Source organism: Curcuma longa, chromosome 6, assembly GCF_044706935.1.
Source record: "Curcuma longa cultivar G26 ecotype Majalengka, Jawa Barat chromosome 6, ITB_CL_G26_1.1, whole genome shotgun sequence".
Lineage (NCBI taxonomy): Eukaryota > Viridiplantae > Streptophyta > Magnoliopsida > Zingiberales > Zingiberaceae > Curcuma > Curcuma longa.
In genome coordinates this window covers 4,111,615-4,130,648 of record NC_133866.1, presented here as the reverse complement: position 1 = coordinate 4,130,648, position 19,034 = coordinate 4,111,615, and the positions used below count along the sequence as shown (strand labels likewise).

At 47.7% G+C, this 19,034-nt stretch overlaps 1 pseudogene; it reads left to right on the top strand.

Annotated features, from left to right (window-relative positions):
- Nucleotides 1–566: 566 nt before the first annotated feature.
- Nucleotides 567–17,103, top strand: LOC141830457 (putative disease resistance protein At3g14460; annotated as a pseudogene).
- The last annotated feature ends 1,931 nt before the right edge of the window (nucleotides 17,104–19,034 follow it).

Sequence of the window (19,034 nt, the reverse complement as noted above, 5' to 3'; positions counted from 1 at the left end):
AGTTGAGTTGGTTATAACAAAACAGAATTACAGAAAAGAAGGCAGACATTTCATACATTAATTGTCGGAGTATATATATATATATATATATATAAAAGAAACGTACGCATCGATATGCAATATGGCAAAGTATAATTAAATTGTATAAAAATGACACCACCACCTTCCACTTCATGGCCTTATTCTTGATTAGTTAGAACAAGCTAAGTATAAAAATGACAACACGTACCACCTTCCACTTCATGGCCTTATATTCTTGTCTTGGTTAGTTAGACCAAGCTAAGTATCGAACATTACTCCTGAGCAAGCAATGCAAGAACTAAAGTTGTGTGAAAAATAATATAAAGATATTATTGTTGCTTGCTAAATAGGCATCCATCCATCACACAACTAACTTTGTAAAAGGTCGAAGCCAGCATCAATTAAAGAACAATGAGAAAATTAAACACGTAAATTAAGCTTTACGCTACGTACCTTGGCGGCCTTTATATAAGATACAGATCATACAAATTAAGAAGAAGAGAAACCACCCAAATTAAAGCAGCCAGCTAGCTAAATACATATCTATGGCGGCCGCATCGCAATTGAGGCATATAGCGATGCAGATCTTGCCGGCGCCTGAGATGGTGGCACTAGGGAAGGCTTTCCGCATCTCGAATCACTTGGAAATGATTCGAGGCAACCTTTGGGCCCTCCATTCCTTCCTCATGGATGCTGCTCTTCGCCTGCCAGACGAGCCTAATGTAGCAGAGTGGATGCAGGTAATTAATGATGATAAATATAAGGATATTAATAATCAGTTGTTGATAGATGATATATGCAGCAATCATATCTATCCTTGTTTCTATAATAATTAAGATTATATTTCATTTTTATTATTATCATAATATTTTTCATATATTATCTGTATAAATAAGCAATTAGAATAATGTCTATTTACTTCCTTATCTTTCAACACGATATCAGAGTCATTAAACCGACGTCACCACCTCTTCTTCTTCCTCCCTCTACCTACAATATCAATCTTCTCTTCTCAATAGCCACAGCAAATTCCACCTCTTCTAGTTCATCCCTTTTTTCCTTTCAAGTGCCTCAAAGTCCAGCCACGAATAGCAGCGGCATCCTTGTTGTCGATCTTCTAGCCACCAGCAGTAACATATCTTTGATGTCTCCTAGCCACCAGCAGCCCTCCTTCAGCTTCTCCAGCAATCACCAACAACTTCTATTCAATTTGGTCACTAGAATTGCAACTGTAACTCTTCTTTTTCCAAAATCACCAAGTTCGCTATTCTCTTTCAGAAATCCAACAGTAACAAAACTGCAGCCTCCTTTTTTTTGTTGTTCTTTTTCCAGTGACAGATTGGATTCCAACCATCAATAACAGTTCGTCATCTCCTTCTTCTAATTGTTGTCCTTTGTCATCAAAAGTAAAGTTCATAACAATATCAGATCTATCGCATCATTGGTCATATATACTAATAGTCACTATTCCAAAAATTTTGATTGGCCATATAGTATAGTTGGAGAAGATATTTCAATAAACTGACTGTTCCGGCTAAATGCCGCGGAGGGTCAAGCCACTAGTCAACAAATCATCTGACGCAAGCGATCCTATGTCCGAGTTAGGCAAGGGGTCTATCGAGCAAACTACCGTCAAGAAAATCCTGAAACGTACTCACAAAAGAGGTTAGAATGGCACTCCGGGGAGTCCTGGTAAGCCACTCCGACGCTTAAGTTAGGATTTTCGACGAGGAAGGAGAAAGTAAGAAACAATAGGAAAAGTAGGGAGAGGGTTTCCGAATACCGACCTCTTGCATGGTGGTGAGTTACTCTTTTTATAGCCAACCTCCGGATTCCGTACGTAGAGTCGGCTACTGTACACCTCGGGCCCATACACGATTACCAGAAGGACCTTCCTTCTGTCTCCTCCGTTTTGAGATACATGCATAGGGGCAAAGTGTAGGGGAAGCTCGAGCTAGATCCCCCATATCTTTTTTATGGTAGTGCGTGCAGACCACGAGGTTAGAGGAAGAAGCCACGTATAACGACTGGGCACACCTTTAATGCGATGGCGTAACAAGGACTAACGCCAGAGGAAACTGCGCTTGGGCCACTGACTGTCTCCTTCCTCTTACAGCGGCGACGCCCACAACCAGTGTCAGCGGGGCCAAGTTAAGGCTACAGTCTAGCCTGACAGAGGTGGAGTGACCGGGTTTGTATGTGGAAATGAAAGGGACTTGATGGAACTCTAGAAGGAGAGTCGATCGATGTCGGCACTAAGGGGCAAGTCGAGAGTCCTCCTTCACTGAGATGGTCTGTCCGCTGAGATGTCGCAACAAGAATCTCCTTTGCCGAGAAACGCAACAAGAATCTCCTTTGCCGAGAGGGATGACTGGCCGAGACGTCAGAAGATGAGACGAGAGTCTCCCTTGCCGAGAGGGATGACTGGCCGAGACGTCAGAAGACGAGACGAGAGTCTCCCTTGCCGAGAGGGATGACTGACCGAGACATCAAAAGACGAGACGAGAGTCTCTCTTGCCGAGACGGATGACTGGCCGAGACGTCAAAAGATGAGATGAGAGTCTCCTTTGCCGAGTGGGATGACTGGCCGAGACGTCAAAAGACGAGACGAGTGTTGCAGGCCAAGGTGGGGTAAGGGACACGAGTGCCACCTTGGCCTGAGTTTTGACCGTGTGGTGACTCACAGAAAAAACCACGTCACCTGCCGTGACTCCCCGCATCATAAGCCTCCCCCTCAAGTCTAGTCGAAGGAGGCGTAGTCCGACTGACTGGACTGGTAGTGGTGGAGGGATTCGACGGCTCCGACGGCTGATGGGGACTACTCGGGATCCGAGGGTGGTGATACGCCGTTCAACGTTTTGAGCGGCGAAAGGAGTCGAAGAGAGAGATAGCCATCTGTCGATCTCCTGTCGCTTCATCTCCCCCTGGCTACGATCCGACGGTCTTGCGGTAACCTCAACTGTCAGCAACAAGAGGTGGTGTAAAGCGAACTTCCTCACATCTCATCGCCCGTTCCATTGATCATTAATGAGCCTGACTGATGACGGTGAGGGGCGACATGCCAGTACGTCTTCCTTTCTTACGGCCCTATATTAATGGGGCTTTATGTGCCTTGCCCCTCGTCAAAGAAATCCCCTTTCATTACTCATACTTCTTCAACACGGTGATCATGGATCCTGCTGCCATGGAGAGGGAGTTGAGGCGCCTTAGGGTGGAGAAGATGGAGGCTATGTATGAGACCACCAGGTGGGTACACAGGGCGGCCATGTACTGTGCTAAGATGATACATCTCCATGAGGAGCTAACCGCTGTGCGTAGATGTGTCGGAGAACTCCAAGAGGAGCTCGTCCTGGCCAGGCTGGAGAACCAGAGGCTTAATCAGACACTGGCCGGGGCGGTCGGACATCGTCTTCGGCTCGAGCGGGAGCTCGAGGAAGTGAAGTCCCGAGCACTGTTGCTCGACGGGGAGTGGGAGCAGGTCGAGGAGCGGGTGGAGGTCTTAGAGTGAGAGTTCGCCAAGAAGACTCCATGCTACGTCTCGCCCATCCGCCGATCTCCCGTGCAAATCCCGTATGATCCCGACGGTTATGGGAGCGATTAGGATCAAATATGTTTTCTTTATTGTGTCTTCATGAAAAATCTCCCCTTTATCGAATAAAATATTTTTGAATGTCTCCAATTTCTTTGGTAGCTTGATTGTGTCTTGAGAGGGAAAAGTCTGTCGCCACTTAGTGTGGTGTGAGATATTGGCAAGAATCGAAAAGGGAGGGGGAGGCATTATGTTCCCCACAGGTATGCTAAATCCCGGGGGTTCGCCCACCCTTTCAGGTTCGAGAGAGATTCGCGAAGGGCCGTTATCGAACACTTGGCTTCCCTGTTTGGGAGAGGTCGTGGTAATCTCAGATGGAGACAAATGGATCTCGTCGTAGGGAGAGCAGTAGAATTTTTGAATAAGGGAGACAAACAGGGTTGTTGAGGTCTTGAGTGTGACTCGTCAGCTGACGGGGCCTGAGAGGGATGTTGAAGCCTTAGGCATTTGGCCGTCGGCAAGTGGGGCCGAGAGGGCTTAACCATCGTCACGGTCGAGCCATTGGCGAGTGGGGCCAAGAGGGATGTTGAGGCCTTAAGCGTTTAGTCGTCGGCGAGTGGGGCCGAGAGGGCTTAACCATTATCATGGTCGAGCCGTCGGTGAGTGGGACCGAGAGGGCTATTGAGGCCTTAAGCATTTAACCGTCGGTGAGTGGGGCCGAGAGGGCTTAACCATTGTCACGGCCGAGCCGTGGACGAGTGGGGCCGAGAGGGCTGTTGAGGCCTTAAGCATTTAGCCCTCAGTGAGTGGGGCCGAGAGGGCATAACCATTGTCACGGCCGAGCCGTCGACGAGTGGGGCCGAGAGGGCTGTTGAGGCCTTAAGCATTTAGCCGTCGACGAGTGGGGCCGAGAGGGCTTAACCATTGTCACGGCTGAGCCGTCGAGCGAGTGGGGTCGAGAGGGCTGTTGAGGCCTTAAGCATTTAGCCATCGGCGAGTGGGGCCGAGAGGGCTTAACCATTGTCACGGCCGAGCCGTCGGCGAGTGGGGCCGAGAGGGCTGTTGAGGCCTTAAGCATCTAGCCATCGGTGAGTGGGGCCGAGAGGGCTGTTGAGGTCCTTTGGGGGAGACAGGGCTTTGAGAAGCGATCCTTGCATGGTAGAACAATACAGCTGCACATGTCACCGCATAACTTGGCAAGGAAAAAGGAGAAAAAAAAAGAGTTAGCTGTGATAAGGCCGAAGATGCTGAACATTCCACGGGCGCTTGAGCTCCTTTCCATGTTGATCCGCTAAATAGTATGATCCTCCTTCTATCTTCTTGGTGATCCAGAATGGTCCCTTCCAGCGGGGTTCTAACTTGCTGACGTCTCCCATGGGATTAAGTTTTTTCCATACCACATCTTCTACCTGAAAAGATCGAGGGAAAACCTTCTTGTTATAGGCTGTGCTCATGCGCTGACGATATGTTTGGAGTCTTGTGTGGGCCACTTCCCTGGCTTCACTGATGAGGTCCAATTCCAGAAGGCGCCGGTCCGCATTATCCTCGCCATCAGCATAAGCCTGGATCCGAGGGGATGGTACGCCTATCTCCACAGGGATCACCGCCTCTCCGTCGTACACCAGATGGAAAGGAGTCATCCCGGTGCCCTCGCGGGGGTAGTACGGTATGCCCATAGAACATTGTGTAACTCCTCCACCCAACCACCTCCGGCGCGGTCGAGCCGAACTTTCAGCCCCCTGACTAGCTCCCTGTTTACCACTTCGGTTTGCCCGTTGCTTTGGGGGTAATACACAGAGGTAAAGATGTGGATCACGTTAAAGTCCTGACACCATTTCTGTAACTTGCGGCCTTGGAACTGCCTCCCATTGTCGGAGACGATCTGTGGAGGCACGCCGTATCTGCAAACTATGCTACGCCATAGGAATTTTAAGACGGCATTTTCTGTAATCTTGGCCAAGGCTTCCGCTTCTACCCACTTGGAGAAATAGTCCACAGCAACCAGTAGGAACTTCCTTTGACCTTGTCCAGCAGGAAAGGGTCCTACTATATCCATGCTCCACCGATCGAAGGGGCAGGAAACGACAGAGGTTCTTAGGTATTCGACGGGCTGGTGTAAGACAGGTTGATGTCTCTGGCAACTTGAGCAGGTGAGGACAAGTTGGGCCGCGTCGGCTTGCAGAGTGGACCAGAAGTAACCAGCTAGCAAGACCTTCCGCGCCAGCGTTCTTCCTCTGATGTGGTTTCCACAACAACCCTGGTGGATTTCTCTCAACACATAGTCGGCGTCGTCACTGCCCAGGCACTTCAGGAAGGGGCGAGAGAAAGCCCTCTTGTAGAGGATGTCCCCGATGAGAGTGAAACAGGAAGCCCTCTGCTTAAAGGTGCGCGGAGGCCCAACTTTCTCGGGCACAGCTCCGATGCGGAGAAAGGAGATAAAAGGATCTCTCCAATCGGCTGGTGAAGCTGGCGGCGAGACATGATCTATATGAGCCACCAACTGCTCTCGTACAGCGGGTTCCTCGATGGTCCAAGTCTGCACCATGTTGGCCAGCTTAGCCAACTCATCAGCCTTATAATTGTCTGTCCTCGAAACTTTCACGATGGTGACCTCCTGGAACTCAGCCTTCAACTTGTCGAAGGTCGCCGCATATCGCTGTAAGCACTCGTTGTGAATTTCAAAGGTACCTTCCAGTTGACATGAAGCGAGTTGCGAATCCGAGTGGATGACGACTCTACGTGCTCCGACATGCTTGGCGGCTTGTAGCCCAGCTAGCAAGGCCTCGTATTCGGCTTCATTGTTGGAGACACGGAACTGCAGCTTAATGGCCAGTTGTAAGGAGTCGCCTTGCGGGGACTGCAAGAGCACCCCCACTCTGCTGCCGCTCTTAGTGGCTGACCAATCGACATAGATCTTCCACGCCTCCTGATTCTCAGGCCCTGATACATCCGTGAGGAAATCCGCCAAAGCTTGGGCCTTGATGGCGGTTCTGGGTAGGTACTAGATGTCGTATTCACTGAGCTCGATTGTCTACTTGATCATACGGCCTGAAGCCTCAGGGTTCGTCATGGCCTTGCCCAAGGAGCTGTTGGTGAGCACGGTGATGGGGTGAGACAAGAAATACGACCTGAGCTTACGGGTGGTGAGTATCAAAGACAGGGTCAGCTTCTCCAAAGTGGTATACCGCGTTTCTGCATCCTTGATCAGGTGACTTGAGAAATAGATGGGTTGTTGGATCTTACCTTCTTGCCGGATCAGCACGGACCCAAGCGCGCCTTCGGAGGCGGACAAGTATACCCATAAGGGTTCTCGCTCCACTGGCTTGGACAGGACAGGAAGGGTGGCGAGGTAGGATTTGAGAGCGGTGAAGGCCTCCTCGCATCCGGCGTCCTAAGAGAAACGAGTTGCTTTGCGCAAGATCTTAAAGAAAGGGAGGCTTTTGTCCACCGAGTGAGAGATGAATCTGGAGAGAGCGATGATTCGACCCACCAAACGCTGAACCTCCTTGACATTGCGAGGGGAGGCCATATTCTGTAAGGCTTGGATCTTCTCCAGGTTGGCTTCTATCCCCCTCTCGGTGACGACGTATCCCAGGAACCGTCTGCTTCTCACGCCGAAGACACACTTGCTAGGATTGAGCTTAAGCCCATGTTTCCTTAAGGTGGCGAAGGTCTCTTCGATGTCCAGGAGTAGCGTCTCGGTCTTAGGAGACTTGATTAGAATGTCGTCCACATAGACTTCGACGTTACGTCCGATTTGTTGCCGAAAGACCTTATCCATGAGACGTTGGTAGGTGGCGCCAGTGTTTTTCAAATCGAAAGGCATTACGATGTAACAAAAAGTACCATCAGAGGTAATAAAGCTAACTTTCTCCTGGTCCTCTACAGCCAAGAGGATCTGGTGATACCCCTGGTATGCGTCCAACATACATATAAACTCACAGCCGGCTGTGGAATCGACCAGCTGGTCGATTCGCGGGAGGGGGTAACAGTCTTTTGGGCAGGCCTTGTTGAGGTCACGAAAGTTGATGCAGACTCTCCATTTGTTGTCGGGCTTGGGGACGAGGACCACGTTGGCTAGCCAGGATGGAAACTGCACCTCTCGGATGTGTCCGACATCTTTGAGCTTGTTGATTTCCTCCCTTATCACCAAGTCCTGGGCCGGCAAGAAATTTGTTTCTTTTGTCGTACGGGCCGAGACCCCGGGAGGACGTTGAGGCGGTGCTCCATGAGGTCAGGAGAGACCTCGTTGACCTCCTGAGGTGACCAGGCAAACAAGTCACAATTGCAGACAAGACACTCGGCCAGAGCCTCTTTGAGTTCGGGTGGCATGTCCGAAGCTATCTACGTGATGCACTTCGATTTTCCAAGCACAATCGACACCTCTTCCTTTGAGCAGGTGGAGGAGGAAGGGGGCGTCTCATGAAGAGCCTGGACTTCGCCTCGAACGACCTTTGCTTTTTTGCGACAAGCCTGCACCATATCCACATAGCAGCGACACGCCATACCTTGGTCTCCACTTACCATCCCCACCTGGTCGGTCACAGGGAACTTGATCTTCTGGTAGAAGGTCGATACAACGGCTTGGAAGGCGCTCAGGGCTAGCCTTCCCAGTACGACGTTGTAAGCGGAAGGCGCGTCCACCATCGCGAAGGTGACACTTCTGGTGCGCCGCTGATGCTCCTCTCCTAGGGACAGCGGTAGGCTGATCTGCCCAGGGGCTGTACTTCGTGTCCAGAGAACCCGAAGAGGACAGTGGACATGGGGTATAGCTCCTGCCTGTCGATCTACATCTGATCGAAAGCCTCTTGTAGAGAACATTGACGGAGCTGTCGGTGTCGACGAAGACGCGAGCTACATTATAGTTGGCAATGGTGGCTCGGATGACCAGAGCATCGTCATAAGGCGTAGATATTCCCACTAGATCCTGTGGGCCAAAGTGGATTAGGGGGCCATTTTTACCTGCCTCGATGCTGTAAGTTTCCATACTCCGGCTGTGAGCTTTGCAGGCACGATGGGAGTCTCCGTCGGTGGATCCTCCGGAGATCATGTTGATATCCCCGCGGTAGGCGACGTTATCGGGTGCGCCACAGGGAGCAGGTGGACGTTCCCCTCGTGGCTCGTGGTGTTGCCGAACTCACCTATTTTCTTCGTCTTGGGGAGCGTTGCGGCGAGGGCTTCTTCAGGGTGGTGAGGGGTGTCGGCATTGTTCCGGCTCTCTGTGAGGAGCGGCACCCGCGGGAGATGGATAACGCCATGGAGAAAAATTTTCTCGTCTTCTATCAGGGGCTGGAGGGCGCTGAGGAGCCGGGAAAGGAGCTCCTCGAGTCTGCTGCCTTTCTTTTACCAGACGGCTGACTTCCTGGGTGAGCTCTCGGCACTCGTCAGTTCCATGCGTGTGAGACTGATGATACGTACAGAAGCAGACAGGAGGCCCTCCTGCCAAGCTTGGTCCCGTGGTGAAGAGGGGGGCAGAGTCCACCGTTTGGACGACACGTCCGTTTCTGAAGTTGAGCAGTCTTGGAGGAACCTCTCGTCTCGACGAAGGAGGAGCCGATTTTTTCTCTGGGCGGGGAGCAGGACCTCCGTCTGCCTTACGGGCTATCTGGGTCTCCTCCAGGTGGATGTATTTGTTGGCGCGATCTAGTAGCTGCGAATAGCTACTCAACGGCTTCTTCATGAGAGACCTGAAAAAATCACCTTCCGTCAATCCTTGGGTGAGGGTGTTGATCAATATGTTGGAGGGGGTAGAGGGCACATCCAACACGACTTTGTTGAATCGTTGGAGATACTCCCTCAGGGTCTCCTTGGGCTTCTGCTTCAGGGCAAACAGATCGAGCGGAGTTTGCTGGTATTTTCGACTACTGGCAAACTGATGCAAGAAGGCGGCTTTGAAGTCCCTGAAGGTATGGATGGAGAAAGGGGGAGACGCTTGAACCATCTTTGAGAGGGTCTGATAGGGTGTTCAGGAAAACCCGGCACTTTACCCTATCAGCGTACTGGTGTAGCAAAGCCACATGTTCGAAACGGCACAGGCGATCGTCCGGATCCGTGGTACCGGCGTAGTCTCCGATTTGCATCTATCGAAAATGGCGGGGTAGCTCCTGTTCCAAGATCTCCTTGGAGAAAGGGGTGCTCTCCTTCTCTTCCTCAGGGAGAGCAGGGGCCTTACCTTTCCGGTCATGCAGGGGGGCTTCCCTAGCATGAGATTCATGGGAGTCTTCTCTGGGTGGAGGCACTTCCCGCTGGATGGAGGCCGCCACCGGCGGCAGGGTCGGGCCAGGCACGAAGCTTGGCTGGCGGGCTGCCCGCTAGCTAGGGGTGAAGTGTTTCCCCCGTAGGTGGTTGTAGCAGCTGCTGCCGCTGCACTACTCTCTGCATTATCTGATCCACCAGATGATCTAGTTGTGCAGGAGTTAGAGACACCATTTCGTCTGCGTTCCTTTCATCTATCGAATCACGATTATCAATGGTTCTTCTGGTGTTAACCATTATAATGCCTAGCTCAGATTTCCCACAGACGGCGCCAAAAATATTTCGGCTAAATGCCACGGAGGGTCAAGCCACCAGTCAACGAACCGTCTGATGCTAAGCGATCCTATGTCTGAGTTAGGCGAGGGGTCTAACGAGCGAACCACCGTCAAGAAAATCTTGAAACGTACTTACAAAAGAGGTTAGAATGGCTCCCCGGGGAGTCCCGATAAGCCACTCCGATGCTCAAGTTAGGATTTTCGATGAGGAAGGAGAAAGTAAGAAACAATAGGAAAAGTAGGGAGAGGGTTTTCGAAGACCGACCTCTTGCATGGTGGTGAGTTACTCTTTTTATAGCCAACCTCTGGATTCCGTACGTGGAGTCGGCTGCTGTACACCTCGGGCCCATACACGATTACCAGAAGGACCTTCCTTCTGTCTCCTCCGTTTTGAGATACATGCATAGGGGCAGAGTGTAGGGGAAGCTCGAGCCTGGTCCCCCATATCTTTTTTATGGTAGTGCGTGCAGGCCACGAGGTTAGAGGAAGAAGCCACGTATAACGACTGGGCGCGCCTTTAATGCGATGGCGTAACAAGGACTAACGCCAGAGGAAACTGCACTTGGGCCACTGACTGTCTCCTTCCTCTTACAGCGGCGACGCCCACAACCAGTGTCAGCGGGGCCTAGTTAAGGCTACAGTCTAGCCTGACAGAGGTGGAGTGGCCGGATTTGTATGTGGAAATGAAAGGGACTTGACGGAACTCTAGAAAGAGAGTCGATCGATGTCGGCGCTAAGGGGCAAGTCGAGAGTCCTCCTTCACTGAGATGGTCTGTCTGCCGAGATGTCAAGAAACGCAACAAGAATCTCCTTTGCTGAGAGGGATGACTGGCCGAGACGTCAGAAGACGAGACGAGAGTCTCCTTTGCCGAGAGAGATGACTGGCCGAGACGTCAAAAGACGAGACGAGAGTCTCCCTTGCCGAGAGGGATGACTGGTTGAGACGTCCGAGAAGACGAGACGAGAGTCTCCCTTCAGCCGAGAGGGATGACTGACCGAGACGTCAGAAGACGAGACGAGAGTCTCCCTTGCCGGGAAAGATGACTGGCCGAGACATCCGAAGACGAGACGAGAGTCTCCTTTGCCGAGAGGGATGACTGGCTGAGACGTCAAAAGACGAGACGAGTGTTGCAGGCCAAGGTGGGGACTGACAATCAAACTCAATGTTTGATATCTCCATTGTGTTTGTCGGAGGATAATGATGATAAATATAGTAATCTAGGATAATCAGAAATTGATTGCAATTGCTGATGACTTACCATTTTTGGATTGCAATGACAATAAAATATAATGATTGAGATTATATATCATATAATTCAGTTTGAGATTAAGAGATGGGTTGAGCAGGACAAGCCAACGGTCGCTGGAGCAGACTTTGTTGGCCTCTAACAAGTTGGCTTCTATGGTCGGTTTCTAGCAAGTCAACTTTTGGTAGGTTGGCGTTTGGCGAGTCAATTTCTGACAAGTTGGTCTTATGGCCAGTCAGCTCCCTGCGAGTTGGTTTCTGACGAGTCCGCTTCACCAAGAAAGACTAAAAGAAAATTAGAAAGGGTCAGGCGCACCTTGGTGTGGTCCCTTCGACCCTCAAGTTGGAACAAGAGTAATAGAGAGGTGGAGATAAAATGAAGTACAAAGTAAAAGAGTGGTCATAGAATATCTTGTTCAACCTCTCCTTGTTCGTAACCATCGCTTTATATAGAATAGGGAAAGAGAGAGTGCACAAGAACCTTAATGAGTGCCCCTTTGCAATATTTATGCCTACCTTTCTAGTAACTGCCTCGACTCATTATTATTGGAGGTGGTATCATTACTTGCTCTTGTAACCGAAGTACCTCTCTCATGCAATGCCTTTACTGATGGCGTAATGGATGCGTCAACTATCAACCGTGTAATCGGCGTCTTCCCAGTAACTCACACCTTCTCTAATCCGTAACTTCCTCATCATATCCGAGCTCAGCTTTGTTGGGATTACTCTGAAAATGACTCGGAAGGATCTGTTAAGCACTCGACATTTACCAACTCACCCCAAAAGATATTAATCTACCTATTCGTACTTTATCGTTGGCTTGGCTGACTTGGACTGAATTCCCTACTGGGATGATATATCGACCGGGCTGATATGGCTAGATCCAAATCAAACCATCATGAAATTGATTGTTGGCCAACCTAAATCCTAATTTTGTCTTGCCTTATAGCTACTGATGGTCTAGGTTGATCGGGCTTCCCATCGTGCCACATGGTATGGGTCTAAGTTGATTGAATGTTCAGGCATGCCCCATGGTCTAGGTTGACCATGTTTATGGTCATGCTATGTGGAGCCCATACTTTTTCCCACATCACAAACCTCCCTTCCAAGTCTAGTCGAAAGAGGACATAGTCCGATTGATTAGACAATTGATGCATCAACTATTTTGGAATTGCATATGTCTAGATCAACATAGCTTGCACTTTCTTGGGGATTAAAACTACCTTTTGACACCATGATGCTTTAAAAAACCATCATCGTCACTATAGAATAGCCACCTATTCAACCATAGCACCTACGATTTGCCTCAGAAAACCACAACTCCTTTACTGCACATGCAAGTGTCTCACCATTGGCTTAACTCATCATTTCATCGTGAATCTCAAGATCTGCCTTAATACGACTCTACTTTATCCCATGGTTATGCCCAAGGGTCCACACTTTCACCCTAGATCAAATGGTCCTCTACAAATGGTTATAGTTTGTAACAAAACTCAAAAATTCTTATCTGTCAGCATTTACAATTTCACAGCCATCATTTCTCTTGTTCTTAAACTCACTTGATCCACTGCCTTTGTTCCCAGTTCCACTAAGCCCTATCCCATCAGTAAGTCTTTTGGCTCATCCTTTCCATTACATGTTTCATCTCCATCACCCCCTACCCCTTAGTCATTATCATTAGTTCCTCATTTTGGTTTGAGACCACCCCTTCCAATATACAAAAATTGATAATTAAGCTATCCGGACCACGTTTAACATTCTTTCTGATCATCAGATTCATATTCCCAACCCATTTCAACATCCTCACCAGCCCCCTACAAGTTATGTTACCTTCTTTTATGGACAGATGGTTGGTGGAAATCACGGTGAATCGGGACTGGCCAGGGCATAGTTTTTTTTAATTTGGAAACATGACACATTTTCCTTTAAGCATTGTGAGCCTCATACTTCCACATTCTTCTTCAACAGTTAGTTACTGTCATGGTTGGTGGACTCTTCCCCCTTCGCTCCTTCTTCGATGTCCTCAACTAGGCCTTGCAATTAGCTGTCAACTCTTTATCATCTTCTGTGAACACCGACCATCTTTTACTATTTTTTTACCCTAAGAAAAGTGAGGTCGAAGTCTTCTATTTCTACCCAGCCTTCCTCGTAGTTTTTGTAACAATATCCGACTTTCAATAAATTAAAAAAAAACTCATTATTTTTTTTTATCCAACCTCCTTCTCCCTTTACTTGGCCTTGGTACCATACCAAGAATTTCTTTCAGCTTTGGCACCTCCAATTTTCCTGTGGCTCCTAATATCATACTAACTAGCATAGATAAGACTGAGGTAGAGGCCATGCAACAACTCTCGCTGATTGGACTGATGGATATCATCATGACTACTACTGACAAGAAGGAAAGGCTATAAGTTCCTCATAGTTTTCGAATCTACTAACTTTAATTCTTTGGGATAGCTCCTAACTCTGGGTTGGCACTATTACCTTTTAATTCTCTAACAAATGCCCCCTTATAACCGGCGTGCATCCTTCTATACTTGGTGTTATTATGCATCTTTGTAATCCACCCGCCCTTTTCCTTGATTGGCATCATTATTAATGGTGACACCACTCAATAACATGCGCCTCCCTATGACCATTATGTTTTCTGTAACCGATGCCTCTTCTATTCTACAACTAAGGCCTTCTTTGTAACCGATGCCTTCATGTTGCTCCATGGATATAACAACACAACTATAGTACTCGGGCTGCTACAGTGCTCGAGACATTACAGTATTCGAGTTGCTACAAAGTCCAGTTGTAGTTTGATGCCTTCAACCCCCTCGAGCACTCCAGAGCATCACCCACTCAAGCTCAGGAGTGGATCACGTAGGTGCATCCTCCTAACATGTCAAGTCCTAAGTCTGCCACGTGATGCCAATTGTTCCCATCACATCACTATATTTATTTTTATCATATTTATTATAATATTTTTTATATATTATCTTGACAATCTCTATAAATAGGAAAGTTATTAATTCTCTTTTCTGATTGCTTCACTACATTTCAACAGGATGTGGGTGTGGCCGTTGAGGATGTTGACAGCCTACTCAAGAGGATCTTGGACTACTGGGAGCCAAGTGAAGAAGATGAAATAGAAAAGAAGATGAAGATGAGCAACTTCTTACATCCCTTGGCCAACAACAACATCCAATCGACGAGCAGCCGTCGGTCCATCCTACTACAGCTCAAAGAGATAGTTTGCTTGTTGAATTACCTAGTCCAGAGGGGGATTGCTTTGGACCTCTGGGTGGAGATGATGGATTCCATGGATCCAAGCCATGATGACTATGCTGCTATTCTGAGTGAGGAGGTGATAGGAAGAGATGAAGACGAAGACCGAATTAATAAAGTTCCTTCGACGACAACAATGTGACGAAGATGGAAATGTACCCTTCATCATTGCCATAACAGGTGATAAATATTATGGGAAGACAACCTTGGCTCGCAAAATTTACCATCACCCTTGGGTGCGTCAACATTTCCAACATCGAATATGGTTGAATGTTTCATCTTTTAGCGATTTCAACAGCAACGTGATTGCCAAAGAAATTGCAAGATTGTTGACCGGGAAGCCATGTACGAACATCGATTGTTGGCCACTTATCAACGAACATCTTGGTGAAGATAGATACTTGCTCATCTTGGATGATGTTTATGTAAGTGATGTTTTGAAATACCAATGGGAGGAACTTAAGCTGAAGCTCCTTCATTGCGGTGCACCGGGGAGCAAAGTCATCCTCGCTGGGTATACTTTTGACGGATATGGAAGAGAATTCAACGTCGAGGAATACGAATTAAACAGGCTGCCTGAGGATGCATGGGTAAGAATATTATTAAGGTATGCAACATTTGCCCATCCAATCCAAGGTAATAACAATATGCACAAAGAGAAGGCTTCTCCAACTGCTACTGATATGCTAATTCCACTTGCTAAGAAATTCAGACAGATTATTATTTGGGATTGTCTAACACCAAAGTGTACGGGCCTCATGTTTAGGCGGAGAGACAGGAATCAGTGGCAAGAACTAGCGAATCAGCTTTACAACTTTGAGCATTTACACAAGTATTTTTTGTTGGCGCGCCAACACTATTCATCAATTGAGGATACACGAAGTTCTCTTTACAAGTTATTGTTTGAAGGATCTGAAGATGAAAGCTACAGTGAAGATGTGCTCTATATGTTAATTGCCGAGGGCACTCTAACAAATACAAGGCGAAAGAGGAATCTTCAAATCATGTCATTTGAGTTCAACTTAGATCAATGCTTTTTCAGAATGAAGGTTGGTGAAGATTCAAGTATACCACCGCGGTGCCGCCATCTGCATTTGTTTATTGATTCTAAAAGAATTTTGAAATCTAAAAAAGCCATTGAAGCCGCTGGGGTAGCCAACAAGCTGAGAACTTTGATTTTGCATAGAGAAGAGAAAAAAGGACATATTTATCAGATAGAAAAAAAGAAGCTTGAAGGTTTGTTTTTGAATCTCACTTGTTTATGCACGTTACATATGAGAGCTATCATGATTCAAGACCTCCCTAGTACAGTTAGCACATTGCATTGCTTGAGATACCTCAACCTTGCCGAGAACAAGATAGAAACACTACCTGAATGCCTCTGCAACCTCAGTAATTTGTGTGTTCTAATTTTATCACTTTGCAAAAAGCTTAAGGAGCTTCCAAGACAAATCCACAAGCTTAGAAAATTGCAGATTTTGAAATTGTCATGTTGCCTGAAGATTCAGAAGTTGCCAGAGTCAATCACTCGCCTTGTGAATTTGAAAGAATTAGATGTTGGAGGATGTTGTTGGCTTTCGAAGTTGCCTGATGATTTGAGCAACATGAAGAACTTGGTGCAACTTAACATGTTGGGATGTGCATCATTGACTAGAATGCCTAGTGGAATTAGGCAATTGACAAACTTGGAAGTGTTGTCGGGATATGATGCTATGGATGGTCTTGGAAATGTCATGTTGTCAGAGTTGCAAGCTCTTACAAATCTTGAATCCCTGCATATACAACACCTTGAAAGATTAGTATCAGCAGAAGCAGAAGCAGAAGAAAAGGATATTATTGCACCCACTATTTTGCAAGAGAATCAACATGTATATGAGTTGATGCTGCATTGGGAATGGTGGAATGATATGGTTGCTGAAAGAACTTTCGAGCCCACACTGCAGCTGACCGAAGGCTTCCACCGTAACCTACAAGAGTTGAAGGTCTTGCGGATCGTTTCATACATGAGCATAAAACTCCCAAGTTGGTTGATCAAGAACACATATTCTCTTCTGAATAATCTGACTACAGTTCATCTAGTTAATCTCAGGAGATGCGAGAGACTACCAGCACTTGGACTACTACCTAAGCTTGAGGAGATCGTGATAAGTGGTTTTGATTTAGTGAAGGTGATAGATGATGACTTCTACGGGACGGGTAGACAAGCTCCATTTTATAGATTGAAGAGACTCACATTCTCTGAAATGCCTAGGCTAAAGAAGTGGGACCTGCCTATATATTTTAAAAGGAGAGTTCCACGGATCAAGGCCGAGGCCAAGAGCCATGCCTTGGTTGCAGCCTTTTCCATCGTCGAGGCTGAGGCCAAGGAAAAGGTCGGGACCGATGCCGAAGCCCGGATAGAGGCCATGGCTCGAGTCGTGGCTGATGCCAAGGCCCAAGCTTTGGCCAACACCCAAGCCTGGTTAAAGGTCGAGGCTCGGGCGACGGGCGTGGGTCGACGCTAAGCCGATGCTCCGACGCTCAAGGCCATGGGCTCGGGTCCCGACTGAGGTCGAGGCCATGGGAGCCCAGGCCCGAGGCCGAGGCCGAGGTCGAGGCCTGGGCCGAGGCCGGGCCGAGGCCTGGGTCGAGGCCTGGGCCAAGGCCGAGCCTGGGCCGAGGCCAAGGCCTGGGCCGAGGCCGAGGCCAGGGCCAAGGCCTGGGCCAGGGCTGAGGCCAGGGCCGAGGCCTGGGCCGAGGCCTTGGCCAGGCCTGGGCCGAGGCCGGGCCGAGGCCTGGGCCGAGGCCGAGGCCGAGGCCTGGGCCGAGGCCGAGGCCAAGGCCAGGGCCGAGGCCAAGGCCGAGGACTGGGCCGAGGCCTGGCCGAGGCCTGGGCCGAGGCCGAGGCCCGAGGCCGAGGCCGAGGCCGAGGCCGAGGCCTGGGCCGAGATCAAGGCCGAGGCCAAGGCTTGGGCCCAGGCTCGAGCCAAGGCTTGGGCCCAGGCCCGAGCCAAGATCGAGGCAAAGGCTGAGGTCAGGAATGATTATTCTATCAAATTGGACAAGATCAAGATTGAGGTTGATTATTTTGCTAGACTGATTGAGGCCGAGGCCGAGGCCAAGGCAGATTATTTTGTCAGATGGATGGAGGGCAAGGCCAATTATTTTGCCAATCTTGAGGAATTGACCCTAATTCAGTGTCCAAAGCTCAGGGAATTCCATCTATCATTTCCAACATCTCCTAAATTGAAATTAAAACTCTGGTTGAGCAATGAGATGCTAATGCCTACTTTTAAATTCAATTATTGGTCGAAGTTTAGGAGAATCCATAGGTTACAAATATTTGGGTGCCAAGAACTGAGGAGTCTACCAGATGGTTTAATGAAGATTACCGACCTAGAGGAATTGACAATAATAAATTGCAACAAATTGGAAGCTTTGCCAATTTGGCTCGAACAGTCACGTTTGAACTCTTTGTGCATATTTGGTTGCCCTAAGCTGTCAGTCATTCCAGAGGGATTGAAAATCAAGGGGCGATTGAGAAATCTGATTGTTGAAGCTTGTCCCAAACTGCAGAGCCAGGTATGTCCTTTAATTTGCTGCATTACTACTTTATGTTGGTAGCCCATATCTGACTGGATATAGCAACAATTGGGTTTTAAATTGCTTTTAGTTATTAATTCAAATATTTAATTTGTTTTTATTTTTTCAGTTATTGAAGTATCTGTAGTTGTGATTATATTTTTGATTCCCATTCATGTCTCTTAAACAATTGTTCTTATTTTCTATTCATCCCGCTTGTACTTACTGTTTTTTTCTCTGTTAGAACCTGCATCTAATGTTTAGTTATATATAAATATAATATGATAGCTAAAAATGAATACTAGTGTGCAAGAAAAGAATTGATAATTTCACTAATTTACTTTTTGTTTGCAGAAGTACCTAACAGATGAATGGAATCCTTTTTCATAAGGGACAATAGTCATATTGTGACTTCTCCAACTTGTTGCATAATTAGAAGGTTAGATCCTAACGACTGATCAGTTACTTTGTTGGAATAAATCTCTTAATCTTACCCTTTTGTTATTCACCTTCCTTTTTGTTATTAGTATATATGACTTGTTGATCCTTTATTTTTGTAGGTCAACTCATGAGCACATAAAATTTGATGTTGTCTATGCTACATGATCTTCTTATAACTTGGATGCTTATTTGCACTAGTTATGCATCCCATGCATGGTTTCTTTTAAGGAAAATAAAAGAAACTTGGTTTGTTCTACTTCCTATGATGTTCTAAGTTCTTTTCTTGTATTTATTTTAGAAATTCATAAAGATGAACCTAATGTAATGATACACCATCTAGCTATATTAAGTTGTATGTGGTATTCATCTTTGATGGACTTGGCTTCTTATTTAATTTGATTCTTGGGGACAATGTAATCAGTGGTTCTTCTCT